Source organism: Vulpes vulpes, chromosome 13 (genome assembly GCF_048418805.1).
Source record: "Vulpes vulpes isolate BD-2025 chromosome 13, VulVul3, whole genome shotgun sequence".
In the NCBI taxonomy this organism is placed as follows: domain Eukaryota; kingdom Metazoa; phylum Chordata; class Mammalia; order Carnivora; family Canidae; genus Vulpes; species Vulpes vulpes.
In genome coordinates, this window is record NC_132792.1 from 65,703,063 (window position 1) to 65,718,867 (window position 15,805).

The 15,805-nt window shown below is 38.8% G+C and overlaps 1 long non-coding RNA gene across 1 annotated transcript in view; it reads right to left on the reverse strand.

The window, feature by feature from the left end:
* Nucleotides 1–10,496, reverse strand: part of LOC140595190 (uncharacterized) — a 50,014-nt gene extending 39,518 nt beyond the window's left edge. The window contains exon 1 of the long non-coding RNA XR_011996643.1: nucleotides 10,100–10,496. This is a non-coding gene — a long non-coding RNA (uncharacterized lncRNA). The remainder of the gene's footprint in view (nucleotides 1–10,099) is intronic.
* Nucleotides 10,497–15,805: the final 5,309 nt, after the last annotated feature.

Genomic DNA, 15,805 nt, shown 5'->3' on the forward strand with positions numbered 1-15,805 from the left:
GAGACCATTGTGTTAAGGGGATGGGGAGGCTTTTCTATGACACTGAATTCCAGTCAACATAGTCCATAGTGGACAAGGAACAGCTATGGCTAACTACTTAGGTTTTACTCCACGAAAGGTATAGAAGTTATCTGAGTTCCTTTTTATGCTGTTCCTGCCATAATTTCAAGGCAATAGTCATGTCTTGAAGACTTGAGGAGGAGCATGTACAATTTTAAATGAGATAATACAGTCCCTGGCACATAAGAATGCCAAATAAATGGTTTTTGTTTTTCTATTAATGTCTATTCTCCATCACCCTGACTTCTTTTTGTACATGCTGCCTTAACGTCCCACTAAATTCTTGTTCCCATCACAAACCAATGTCAGAAAGACTCACCACTGGGTCTTTAGAGATGGTGGCTTCTACATTGCCCTTAATGTTGTGGATGTGGGATGTAAATCAGCTGCAGTTACATTTTAATAGAAATGGAGATTCAGAGCACAGATTTAATAGCAAGTCAAGGAACGTCTACAAGAGCAGCTCGCTAATTACATGTACCAAACACTATAATAACATAGCATCTATCCATCCGGGAAACGTTCCTTTACTTGCTGTTTGAAAGCAATGATTTCCATAGTTGACTTGTGTACAATTATTCCTTCAGTGACTTGAATGTCTGCTTAAAGTAGTTCAAGAGCTCAAAAGATTCTCTCTGATGTGACTATAAGGCAGGCATAGTACTTAGGATATTATAAAATTGCCTCTAGAATTCAGGTTAGCAAACATTTAACAAGTGCCCTATACAGTATCAGGCACCTGGGTACTAAAAAAGTAAAGACAAATGAAACACTGTTGAGTCCTCCTTGAAGGAGCTCAGTGAGACAGACAAATAGGCAGATGACTTCAGTACCTGGGAAATCCAGTGTTATGATGGAGAAAGGGTACCTGCTCCAGCCATCCTGGAAGCAAGAGGCTGGAGAGAGGACTGTCTGGAGAGGGCAATGAATGAGGAGAGACTCAGACAGTGAGAAACATGACCCAAGCAGAACACTCTGGAGTGGAGTGTTTGGGATGGAAGCAGGGAAGAATGGAAATCAGCGAGGTCAGGGAGTGAGCGTCAGGGCATGAAGAACCTTGCTTAGAACTCACACTAGGATGGGGAGGAAGCTGCTGAGGAGCTCATTCAGAGGAATGTCACGGTTAAACTTGTCTTTTAGATAGATGTCCAGTAATCCATCCAAACAGACTTGGCACTATGGTTAGAAGGTTATTGCAGTGGCCCAGACAAAGGATAATGAAGGCCAAATCTAGCATAGCAGATAAGACTTGAGGGAGAGAAGCTGAGTTCAAATCATACAGAAGTAAAATCTACAATACTGGCTATGCATTATACATGAAAGGTGAGGTAAAGAATAAGTCAGGTTCCTTACTTCAGTGAATAATGATACCAACAAACATGACAGGAGTAGATGATAATTCTCTCAACCAATAGCAGCCACATAGTACTGAGGGACACTTCACCACACTGATGAAGACGATGAACTTTTTTTTTTTTTTTTTGACTATGAACTTTTGAGCCAGAGAGGCTGGGTTCAAATTCTATCTTCATTTTTCAGAATTTAGACTAACTTAGGAGAGTGTATGAATTTTTCTAGTTTTCTCATCTATAGAAAGAAGATAATAATGATAGTACCAATTTCATAAGGCTATCATGAGGATTATATAAGTAATTATATTTAATATGCTTAGAATAGTTTCTGGGTTACAACAAGAGACAGATGACAACTGTACAATATACACATGTATACACACACACACATACACTCAAGGTGAGGAGATAAGTGGTACAGAACCCAAATGGCAGGAACACCCACCCTCAAGAATTAGAGCTTAAGTGGAGCATGAAATAGATCAAGAAAGAGAAAAGAAACGTAATGTGGGATCAGAAAACTCAAAGGGGTAGTGAATAAGTGTTAGATGCAGTTGAGAGATCAAGCAAAATAAAGACTATAAAGGATTTTAAGGTAGCAGGTAGGTGTACAGTAAAATATCACTTCTCATACTCTTCTTCAGATGAGGCTCTACTGTGTTTGGAACCAAAAATTATGACTACTTCTCCCTCAGATGTTGTCAGTCCCATTTCACCAAATAAACAAAAGGCAAAAGAGTATACACAGCTAAACTGGATCCCTCCAACATTCCTAACATCAGAATAAATCCCAGATGTGTCAAAGATAGGTATGTAAAATATGAGGCCAAAATATACAAGAAATAAATTCATGAACATTTTGTAATCTAGGTGTAAAGAAAGTACTATCTTTAAACATGACAAATTATTCAGACACTGTGGGGAAAGTAACTTACAACAACTTATCTATAGAAAAAGAAACATTAAAACACTGAAAAAAACCCACGATGATATAAATATTTGTTAAGATTTTTTGGAGCAATCCGAAGGCCAAGAGCTCTAATACGTGAAAAATTTAACAAATTTGTCAGAGAAGTTCAACATCCTAGTAGAAAAATGGACAAAGAACATGAATGATCAATTCATAAGAAATGAAAAACAAATGATAAGTCTTTGAAAATATTCTCAACCTACACATCAATTAAATCCATGAAATAATTCTATTTATCACCAGCCAGGAGGCAAAGTTTAACAAGAGATAAATATCTTCCAATGTCAAGGTTATTAGAAAAATAGAGTCACTAACATTCACTGGTATAATAGATTAATAAAACATCTTGGGGATTAAATTTTAAGTGCAAATATCAATCAATCCCCTCCTACAAAATACCTGGCCAGTACTCTTCAGAACTGTCAGGGTGATGGGCAACATGCGAAGAGTGAAAATAATCACAGCCCCAAAGAAACAGAAAACATAACTGAATGCATTTATTCTGGATTGGATCCTCAAACAATAACAAAATACATTAGTAAAAACATCCTACTGAAATCTGGAGTCCGGTGAATAGTAATGTACCGATACTGGCTTCTTAGTTTTCACAGCTAAACATAGTTTATGATATTATCATGGTAATATAAGATGTTAATTTTAGAGGAAACTGGATGAGGCGTGTATTAACTTCCTAACTAGTTTATAAATCTAATATAATTTCAAAATAAAGGGTTTGTTAAAAAAAAAATTCACTTAACCTGCTGGTTAATTCTGTTTTTGAGCAATGTATCCTATAGAAATATTTTAAGTATGAAAAAAATGTATATAAGGATATTCATTACATATTAACTATAACTGGAAAAAATCCAAATGTAGTACAAAAGGAGATTTGATAATTAAGTGAGGCTATAACTATAAGATGGAATGTTATGCATCCATTAGAAAGGATGTTTACTAGACTTATAAACACTGGCCAGAAAATCATTTATGGTATATCATATTTTTATTTTTTTTAAGATTTTATTTATTTATTCATGAGAATACACAGAGGGGAGAGAGAAAGAGAGGCAGAGACACAGGCAGAGGGAGAAGCAGGCTCCATGCAGGGAGCCTGATGTGGGACTCGATTCTGGGTCTCCAGGATCACACCCTGGGCTTAGGCGGCGCTAAACCGCTGAGCCACCGGGGCTGCCCGGTATATCATTTTTTTAAATACAAGTTGCTATACACAGATATAGATAGAGGGAGAGATAGAAATAATTACATAAGAGAAATTGGGGGAAATTTTATAATTAGTTTTTGAGAGATAGGAAAATGGAGGACATTTATTTTCCAAATTTTTCAATATCTATTTTTAAAAACTTTTTCCCCTGAATATTATTACTTTACTTAGTGAGATTATACAATAAATATGTTTCTTTTCAAATTCATATTGTAGGGGCAACTGGATGGTTCAGTCAGTTAAGCATCTGCCTTCAGCTTGGGAGCCCCATGTCGGGCTTCCTGTTCAGTGGGTAGTCAGCTTCCCCCTCTCTCTCTGCCCCTTCGCCTGCTCATGCTTTCTCATTCTCTCTCTCTCTCTCAAATAAATAAATAAAATCTTCTAAAGAAAAGCAAATATTGTAGTGAAGTGAAAAGAATCATGGACAATTAACAAACAAAATTTAAAAAGTTCTAGTCTTGCCATTGGCTAGTTCTATGACATTGTTCACGTGGCTTAAATTATTTGGCCTATCTTTTCCCAGATAAATAGCAGGAAGTGGGATTTGATCACCTTCTAACATCTTTCTCAGACCTAAAATTCTACTAGTCTATGGTCTTGAAAATTTGGTAATCCTTCAGCCTAATTTCTGTAGAAAGTTGTGTATTTGGTCTTATAGCATCTCTGTTAAGAGGTAATACAAATTATCTTTTTTTAATATTTTTTTTAAGATTTTATTTATTTATTCATGAGAGACACAGAGAGAGAGAGGCAGAGACACAGGCAGAGGGAGAAGCAGGCTCCATGCAGGGAGCCTGATGTGGGACTCGATCCTGGGTCTCCAGGATCACACCCTGGGCCAAAGGTGGCGCTAAACCCCTGAGCCACCAGGGCTGCCCACAAATTATCTTTTAGCTGATGGAGGAGGACCTATGGGATTAAAAAAAAATGAGATATATTAACTCACTCACGGAAGTTTATGAAAGCATTGTGGGATTCTTGTATCCAACTCACAATGAACACAGCTGGTTTGTTGGAAATACATTAGGCTACTTGGTACATTCATCTTTTAGAAACTGGTTTTGACCAAATTACTGGACAACATCAGCCTGAGAAACTATATACGCTCTCAGAGGTTAATGGACGTTTCAAAGACACCATGATTTCAAACTTTCTTTAAACTCTTTTATGCACTTTAATGAGTTGCTCCTAGTCAACCCTGGGCGCACTCATTACTAAGAGAATTCAAACACAGTCTTTCCATTCCTTACAATTATATATTTTTCTAAAATCTATTCAGTTATTGTAGGCAGGGTAGGTTTATCAATTACCTCTCCAAGCTGTCCATTATCTATTTTGAGAGTATAATTTGTTTCCCGCATAGAGTATGTGTTAACAGCATGATGCGTTTTACATTTGTAATTAATTTTGAACTGACAAAGAAGGTAGGAAAAATTCTCCCATAAATAAAAGTAATGAATGCAAGTATTTAAACAAAAGGTCCTAGTAATTTCCAGCAACTTAAAAGAAAAGAAAAGAAAAGAAAAAGACGCAACTTGCTCTATCTCTTAAACTAAAAATACCAGGATATCTTTTGTTCCTCCTTCATGATACTCTAGAGATTCTGGAATTTCAATATTAAATAGGATAATAAATAACAGGTAGGCACACTACATTGAAACTGTGAATGAGAAATTGTTTACTTCTCAATAGCATTAACGACATCAGTTTTACTGTACGTGACTAATTGGCTAGAGCACAAAGTTTTATCAAAAACTCAGTGTTGTAGACATAAATTCCTACCCATGATGAAACTAAATATTTTGCTACTCATAGCACTTTTAAAATGATAGAGAGCTTGAAATTAAATTACACTAAATGCCTTTATATTTATTCGACATTAAACCTTATTTTCCTTACTGTCATTCTGCCAGCGTGATATCATCGGAGTTGAAGAGGGATGCTAATGCTATTTATATTACACTGCACTGTCCTCTAATTGACCTTGTTTGTGCAACGGAATGGCTGCTTTTCTCAAGCTGCCAGCCCTTTATTGCAGCATTTTGACCATGCACTAGTGGCTCTTTGTGCTGCTGCTGAGTTCAAGAATCAATACTGCATTCCCCACAGCCAATAAAGGCAGCTGACAGCATGAATTAACTGAGTGTGGCCAGTTGCATGGAGGGCCATTGTCTTTAAGGAAAATCTGGATGTGATTACCAGCCTCCATCTCCGAGTGAAGGTTTTAATGCAAAGTGCGAGGTTGCTGTAATTTAATTTTGGCCTGCTGCTCTGACACACTCCCCTTTGCCACTGCTTCATGGAATCTAAGCTATTAATGGCCGCAGACCAAAACACATACAGAGACAAAGGCAAATACTCACAGTCATACGATAGCGGTTTCACCTGACTTGGCCATTCTTTTCTGATAGTACTTCTATAACAGGTTCTATTTCTTTGAGCTGGGCCTTCTGCCATAGTAATAAGTCAAGTCAAAGTTAAAAATCAAACCTGTTATGATGTCTGTATCTAAACGAAGTTTTCATATGTGGTAGGGTTAACAATTCCGCATAGAGAATTCGCTGCCTTTGGTTCAACTGTCAAAATTATGGAAAACTTTGTCTATGCTCCTCACCGTCCACCCATCGCAAGATGATTTCCATCCCCTCTATTGCACTGAACCTATTTTCCTTTACAACAAAATCAAATGAATTCTTTTCCATCTTTATCTTCTCAGTAGAATTTTACTGTCAACTACTTCCTCCTTCATAAAACATCCTCACCTCTGGGGTTCTATTCCCTTTGATCCTATCTTCTCAGTGTGGGTGTTCCTCTCATTTTATCCTGGGCTCCCTCTTCTCACTTTAATGTGGGGCCCTCCATGCAAGTCCCCATCTTTCTTTATGCCCACAAATACTTTTCTCTACCAAGTATTGATTCCCAAATTATCTGCACTCCACACCTCTTAATAAATTTGGTAGTCCCATCTGTATTTTGAAATTCACATATCTCAACATGAGTGTATCATCTCCTGCTGGGTTTTCCCAATAAATGACCATCTGTTACATATGCAAGAATATGGACCTCATCTTTGAATCCTTTATTTCCTTCACTCCCTACCCCCAATCAGTTAGCAAGTTCTCCTACTCAACTCCTTAATTTCTCAACCTAGCCACCCCCCAATCTGACATTTCCCTTACCCTTCTACCACTCAGGCTACTCCCCAAGGTTTTTCTAACCACTCTCCTCCCACCCAGAATGGTCCCCACCCCTCAGCCCCCCAGCTGAAATCCCTACTTTGCAACTAATCTTATCTTCCCCCAAACTAAATCTGTTCACATTACTTCACCACTTAAAATATTTCAGAGATTTCCCACTAAGACTTTATCTCTTTAGCTTCGAGTTTTACAGTATTTTGTCTTTTGCTTCTCCCCAATGGCATCTATTGTGGCTCGAGCACTACTAAGTCAGTGATTTAAATACAAGGACATGGACCATGGCAGAGACTTAGTCTGAAACCAGAACAAAGGAAAACACCTATTAGACACTTGACTGCAATCATTATGCTCCATGGCTGCAGGTATTGCCTAAGCTCCTACAAGTGTGTTAGACAAAGGAAAAATCCACAGAATAACAAAGTGGGATTTATGTAAGCCTTTAAAAGGGGAAATGACATGTCATTTTTTGCTTTATCAAAAGACCTATATTTCTGAGAGAATTTTGGTATTGAAAACATCAGTTCTGTTTATAACAGGCAATGCTCTTGGTTGAAATTAATTCAAGCAGAGTTATTCAAGGGACAGTGTATTATATACAAACCATTTAACTTGAGCTTTAAAACGATTTTTCATGTCTGAGAATTATTAAGAAGATACCAGTTTGGATCAACACTTTCCAGAAACTGGAATAAAACCTGTGGTTTCAAAGCCTTTTATTTTCAACGCAAACATTTGTGAGACTCTTAAAGGCACAGCATCTGATCTATTCCTACTCAAAACTTTTGTTGCTGTCATTAATTTTTTCAGGAGAGTTTTATTTTACCAGCATTGTCCCCGAACCGCCTAACCATTGCACACACACACACACACACACACACACACACACACACACTAAAGTATATAATTCCTACATCCTCCCTTCCAAGGCTGAAATGAAGAAGGTGATGCCACATTTGCCTCTGCTGCCTCATTCTCCCTGAATAGGTAGCCATGAAGTAAGAAATAGGCATGTTGAGGGAGGTTGGGTGGCTCAGAAGGTTAAGCATCAGACTTGATTTTGGCTTGAGTCATGATCTCAGGGTTGTGGTATGGTGCCCCACATAAGGCTCAGTGCTCATTGCAGAGTCTGCTTGAGATTCTCTCTCCCTCTGCCCCCCTAAATAAATAAATACATAAATGAATGAATGAATGAATGAAGAATAGAAATAGGTGTATTGAACTTCAGATCAGTACGTGATGCTCTGCCCAAGACAGCTGAAGGAAATATGTTTGCTGGTTCCCTACCCTTCCACCTATCAGTTTTCATCTTCAATATTATGCACTTCCCTAGCCAAGGAATAAATCTTCAAGAGTTTGTGGGTTGGCAGCTCAACACCATTTGATTGTGTGTGAGAAAACAAGAGCAGATAAAAGGAAATCATGAAGAACTCTCTACCCTACTCCATGTCTCTCAAGGTTATATCATGGAAAGAGACACAGGCTACCTCCACAGAGACAAGGTTGCTGCTCTTTGTAATATATGATGAGCTCTTGGGCAGGAGTGGGAGGGACGTTTTGTGATACATAGATACATTCACTCTGCCATTAAGAGAAGAGGAAAAATGGTCCAAGATGCTCAAGGAGGAATGAAAAAGTACGCATCTCTTGCTCATTCTCCTTTAAAATATTTCATCAGGAGCTTCCTGGCATAGAAGCATAGGTACTAGCTTTCTTGAAAAGAAAGTGGACACAAAGAAGGAGAGAATGTCTGGTCCCCTCTATACTTGGGAAAGTACACTTGTATAGCTGCTCCCATGACTTCAACGTGACTAATTGAACCCATTAAATATCTTTGCTCTTGATTTATTTTACCTAAAATGATTTTTCTGAGCAGCAAGATGATTTTTACCAAGTTTCCTTAATCAAAGGCATCATTCTCCAGATTAGATCTGTCTAAAAATATATTTCATAGGATTTAGCATACTTTACACCTTCCTGAAATAGCCCTACATTTTTAACGATGATTGTGGTTGCCTGGCCTCTCAACCTGATAGAAGAACGATAGCAGGCCTGTTCTTCAACAGCATGCAAGTCTGGATGGGGAGTGGGAAGGTGGGGAGCTATCCATCAAAGTCCTTGCTACAGGCATGTCCACACAAATGGCTGTACATCAAAGCCTGAAAACATAAGGACTTTTGCTCTCTCTTTGGTAACATGCTAAAGCCAAGTTTTACTTGTTATTCTCTTTCCTGTTCCTCATCCTCAACCAAAAAGTTATGTTTCCATTAATAGGAAAATGTGGCCACTTTTTGTTTTTCAATCCAAGCCTCTGAATGGATTATCTGGCCAAAGCAAAAGGCCAGGGGGCCTCTGCATGCTCTTGATGATATACGGGAAGGCTATATGGCATCAGCTGGGAAAACCGCAGCCAACATTGGAATAATCAAAAGTGACCTACATGCAATAATAGCCTGTGTGACAGTCAAGAGGGGACACCAGGAAGCAGGTGGTCTATATGACAGAGGATCGATACTCCCGTAGCAGGGATAAAATAGATTCCAAATGGAAAATAAACTCGTGGAGAATACGTACAGGAAGACAAGAGAAGGGGAGGGAAAAATAAGCCAAACCTGCAGGAAACAACACAACAAAGAGAATGTGAGGGTGAGTGCAGGGGCCCACAGCTGATGTGATGATGAAAACTGAATGAGAAAGGGGAGAAGACAGTCAATATGAATTTGCTTCCACCGCAAAGAAAGGGCGCAACACAAGCCTTCAGAAGCTCGAGCTACCCAAATTAGCCAGGATCTTCTCTATTCTAATTTAACATGCTTACAAAAAAATGTCATCATTTGTAAGAAGTGTTGACAGCCTCAAAAACTTGGTTTTGTTTAGGGAGGCCTAGTTTTTAGCAAGAAAACAAGGACAACCCATATTTCATTTCTTTGAAAATATATTCCAATGAAAAGGGAGATGGATCGAGGTAAACCTAATTTGCATTATTTAGTTCAAAAGAAATGTTGCTTTGATGCCACTGTGTATATTTGCAGTGCTTCCTTGCTCTCTTGGGAGCTGGTGTGTATTAACATTCCATTCCTCTTTTTCATTATTGCTATCACATATATTAAAACATGCGCGCGCACACATACACGTGCAGTATTAGCTGATAAAGCTGTAACGGCAACCTCCAATATGAGAACTTTCTCCAGAATTCAATCCCAGACATCAATAAAGCTAAATATTCTGACAAATGTTAACAAAATTCCCTTACATTAAAAAACAACAACAACATTGGAATTTCATGACTCTGTGTTCCTACCGTGGGTTGTGTGAATCTGTGCTTTTAGGGAGTCACACTAGGCTTGTAGACAGGCCTGAAGAATATTTCAAATCTCATCCAAATGGTGGAACGTGGCATTATCTACTGCATGATCTTGATTTCTTCCTTTTATTTTTTATAACCGAAACTTGCGATGCATTATTGCTCCTGTGCCAGGGGAGTAGCAGGGCATCTCATTTCCTGACTGCTTGCTGACACACCAGGAGGATTTTGCTCCCAATGCTGAAAGTCTATGTGGAAATCAGAAGTCAAGGACTGTGATCTTCCTAAAGAAACAGCTTTAGAAATCTCAAGCTCTTCCTGCAATGCAGCAGATGTGCTGGTTGCTGCCAAGCTCCGGCTAGCTCTCAAAAATGCTGACACCAAGCCTGAGACTCTGCAAGGAACCAAAGTGATGTTTACACAATGCTGTCAGGGTCCATGAGACGCCCTTCTTGGAGTGCCCTTCAAGCACACCATTTTGTTCCTGCATCCCCCATGGGGCTTAAATTGGTCTTGCTTTCCCCGTGTCTCTGCTTACTCAGCCTGGGCCAGAAGCTCCTTGAGGGCAGCTCTGTGTGCACCCCTCGCCTCCAGCATAGAGCCTGGCACACAGCAGGTGCTCTACAGTTACTTCCTGGGTGAATATACAAATAGCATAGCCTCAAAGAAGCCTCCTAAAAGCTGAGTCACTTCTGAATCTGGCAGGTAGCTCTATGTTCCTAAGGGAAGATACGTAATTGAGGACAGCCGACTCCCCTTCCACCTGGAAGGGAAGAGAAGCCAAATGTGGCCCTGAGGCGGATGGCATGCCTCTTCTTTCCCCTTCCTATGAATTGGTTTCTCAACACAGCCCTCAGTTCGATGCTGCCCTGTGCTGGTCTTTGTTCCCTGGCTAGAATTCCTTTGCTCCTTGGGATGAAGCTCAGCAGTGGTCTGAGGCACTTCCCTGTGTCTGACCCAACAAGTGAGTGAGATGCTGCTTACCAAGTCAAAATTGGGATTGAGCTTTTTCCTCTTGACCCTCACTCATATTTTCATTTTGGGTAAGTAATAAAAAGTAGAGATACCTGGATTATGACAGCTCCCCCTCAGCTCCAGCTCCAGCTCCAAGCTTATTGCAGAGCTACCCCTCATGCCTGATTTAAGGACAGAAAAAAAAAAAAAAAGGCCCAGAGAGACTGGAGAGCCGGTGAGCCCCTCCTGCTCCTGCCTTCTTCCCGAGTGCCCAGCCCTGCTGGCCAAGCCGCCCTGCTGAAATGTGACAGTGCGTGATTCATGGCTGTCTGCGCTCAAGCGAGCAGGGCTTTCGCTGGAGTCTGCACATCTGCTGTATCCTAAGAAGAGCCCACGTTTTATCAAGTCTTTCCCTTAGGAAGATCACAAACCACTTTATGCACAATCATCTCTTCATCCAGCCCTGTCACTTGGGAAGTGAAGACTACAGGGAGCCGTAGATAAAGAGGCTGTAATAACTCTAACTAAAATTTGGCTGGGATGTTGAGGGTTACTCTGTCCTCCAACAGAACGTGCCATATGTTCTTCTGTAAGCACAAGTGACTGAATCTTTGAATTTATTCTTTATCTGAAAGATAGTTAAAATGAGTTGTCAAACACTCCAGTTCAGTACCATATTCAAGAATCCTTTTTTTTTTTTTTTTTCCACATGGCTCTTTGGGTAATTAGGACATTCTTAAATATATTTTAAAAGGTCTTTAGTCTATTTACCTATTTAATAATTTTCAAATTTGACTGTCAGAGCCAATCAAGGAAGATATTTAATATAGAAATGGTTTCCATATTATTAAACCATGCATTTCATCTCCAGCACATTTAGATTAAGATAAAGATTTTAGTCTAAAGTGAGTGGCCAGTGATAGCAACCCTCCCCACAACACACAGACATACATGCATGTAGATGTATATGTGCACACCTACACATGCACACACACAAACACACATACACTTTTATCTTTCTGAGAACTGCTACACCTCTTCTTTTATGCCACAGGATACATATAAGTGAGAATTAAAGTCCTTTGTGGCTTAATAAGGAGTTAAATGAAAAGAATCAGAGTTTTCATTTTGCACGAACTCCAACCTCTATTTGTTCATCCTCTATGAGTTTTAAATGACCCCACTTCCCTAAGATTTAATTATGTTATCTCATTCTCTGTGAACCCCCTGTGAGGACCTCACTGTGGGGACTCGAAGACTTTGTGGGAAGTGTCAAACGTGTTTTATAAGGAAAACTATGTTTTACTCTTTTGAGGCTAGTGAAGACAGAAAGGAGTATTTCTCTGTGTCTCTTTAATGTATGAACTTAGGGATAATTCACTTAGCCAAATAAGGGAGCTCTTCTGCCTTAATTTCTGTGCATGTTTGATGTTCACTTGAACCCATCCACTTGCTGCTGTATATGAATAGGTACCTTGGAAAATGCTTTCTGCCCTTTAATTACTCGAACTCCAATCTGATACCTGAAAAAAATAAATATTCTAAGGAAAAATTTTGGAGCATACCTGCTTATCTCCTCTTTTTCAATAGAGACCAACAAAAGACTTAGCATGAACAAGGGACTTACAAAATAAAAATGTGGCTTTATAACAAGTTATTCACAGTCTGAGTAACAAAACTCATCCCAGGTGAAATCTGTTCATTGGAGAAGTGGATGATTTCACTGACGCCCTGAACTCAAATTGTATGAAAACATTCAGGCTCTTTGTCTAGCCACCAGGGCTGCCTTTTGGATTCTGCAAAATTCCCTTTTTTTCCCTCCTAAAATATAATTTATTTTCTCCAGTTAGATATTTAAAGGGAAAAAAGAAAGAGATAAAAATAAAAATTACTGAAGGGGGAACATAACAAATCATTCCCTACACAGTGGTGGCTATGGAAAGCAGCCTTTCACAACCACTAACTTTTCATTCTCTGAGTGAAAAACAAAAACAAATTGGAGACATGTTCCCTTGAAAGCTGCAAAATGATTTGTCTTCTTAGAATTATCAAAGCGATGTCGTGTTCTCAGAAGTATCAAACAATTGAGGAAAAACCACAGTAGGAAAAACCATAACTACTCACCTACTAGTAATGATATCTTAAAAAGTAAAGTAGAGACAACTAAGGAGAGAGTTTTTCTAAAAATGTCAGGGTGAGAGAAGCAGGAGATTCAAAATGACCTGTCAATCTTAGAGCAAGATCTTTGAAATAATAACTTAGTAACCCTGATCTCTAGAGTTTTACCTCTTCAATGCTAAATGTATTGTGTCTATTTTCACTTAATCTTCCTTTTTCATAAGGTTTAAAAGATAAATTTTCTGATATAAAATTGCTGAATTAGACAAATGCCATTTGTTTGATTAATGTCTCTCATAAGCAAGAACTGCATGACCTCTGCATATTTCTGTCAGGTGTCATTTGGGCTACATTTAAATTTGAGCAGGATCAAGAAAGAACTAATTTCACTGTGATGATGTGCCTTTCTTGTTTGCAGATAATTAGCGTGAAAATTTTTTTCATATATATAAAATGCCATGATAAAAAAAAGAGGGAAGGACCAGTGTCAACTCAGAGCATATTTAATTTCAAAAAATAGAAGAGAATAAATTTGAAATGAGTTCCCCAAGACTTGGTAGTAGCTTTCACTCACCTATTTGTTTTCTATTTACTTGCATTTAGTTATCATATTTTTATCACTGTGTGACCCATATTAAACCCATTTAGGTTTGGGGGTGGATGAACTGTTCATTTAGATTAGCGCAAATATTACTTCCCTAATATAATACTTTTAATCATTTGTTCATTTAAATGGCTGTAGTTGATATTATAGGTATAATCTCTCCTTTACCCGTTAGGAATGTACTTAGCCGCAAGTAACGAAGTAGTAAAATATAGTATCTTAACAGAATAGTGTTGAGTTTTTTCCACAAACAAAAGAAAACAAAAAACAAGTCGAAAGGCAGGCTATGTCTGATGTGTGTTCAACAGCAGCACAAATGCAGGCTGGACATTTCTGTCCTTTTATAGTTAAGATGGCTACACATCTGCATTCAAAAGATGAAGAGAGGTGAAAAGTGATGTCAATGATGTCTGTCTTTATTTTTTTTAAGAAAAGGAAAACCTTTCCAGGAACAATCTGAACAGATTTTTCTTAGATTCCATTGGCAGAACTGACTCTCGTGGCTGCCCCGTATGCTGCAGACACTGGGAAAGCAAGGAAGATGATGGTTATGATTGGTTCTGATGGATTATAGTCTACATCAGATTCAGGGTGGCAAAATACATCACCATGCTGAACAAATGTGGAGTTCTGTTAGAAAGGAGGAAAGGAGGAGGGATGTTAAGCAGGCGATAACATTGTCCATCCTACATCCATAAATATAGATCAATGGTTCTCTTGTTTATTGCCACAATATGCCACCCGCTATGTGAGCTTTGATCTTCAAACTCAAAGTCGTCGTTGTCAACTGCAAGTCACTCACATTATCCTGGTATGGAAAAAAGCATACTTCCTCCTGATGTCCATAGGGTCCTTAATCTCTATGATTAGAACTGATCCTATGACAGCAGAACTTCACTGAAGTATGAATAAAATTTTTCATTTCCCTATCATTATTTGGAAAGGGTCTCACACGGGCCCATCTGTTTTCACATCCATTTTCCCCACATTTGCTCTCTCAGCAGTAAGAAGCAGGTTGTTTGGTTTATTGTATGGCACTCAGATCCTCATCAATGGTTATTGATTTGAAAGAACTTAAGGTTCATAGACATTGCATAAGACAGATCTGGGCTTGCATCTAAGTTTTTTCTCTTACTTCCTACCCAAGCTTTAATATGTTACCTACTCTCTTCAGACCTCATTTTCCTCATCGGTCCATGAGCATAACCATCCCTAGTTCATGGGTGGCCACAAGGATGGGATGGATGTTGACAGATGTAGAGGACACACTCTGGTGTGCTTCTCTCTCTGTGTTAAAAGTGAACTCTATCATGGAAGCCAACCCAGTACTAAGGAAGAAAACCTTAAAGGTTTCAGCGTGGGTTTTCAATTTTGTCCTTAAGAGCACACAGAAAATCTTTCAGTCACTCCTGGTTAGTAGAAAACAGACTACAATTCATGGAGGTTGGAGTGTGGAGTCCTATGAAGACAGATATCCAGGTTGCCAGGAGTGAGGGAAGAGAACTGAGCTGCCGTAGGACAATGAGTGGGCTTGAGAGTTGCAGTCATCAGTCAAGGCTTGCTTAAAATCTCTTTCCTGACATCTTCAACCCTCATTAAAGAAGTTGTTCTTCCCCTGTCGAAAGTCTTTCTTTCTCTCAGTTTGTTTCATATTCAACCTAACTCATCAATTTTATAATTATTTTATGCTGTTATCTGCCCTCTCAACTGTAGAAATAGGATAACAATAATGATACCTTTTTCAGTGGAATAATGTGGAGATTAAATGAGATACTTACTGTAGGTGAAAGTGCCTAGCACAATGCCTGACTCATTTTTCGTCCTGCAGATACAGTCTTTGGGTGCATGTTCATCTGTGTGTGTCTGTGTGTACTTTCTAGCTACTTACTCATCAGAACTTTACGAAAGTAATTTTCATCATTCTTGTAATAGTTTTGGGGTTTCCATAAATTTCCAACTTTCTCCATTTTGTTTATCATAGTCTTTCGGAAATCTTCCCGAGGGATAGAAGGTACTAACAGATGCTT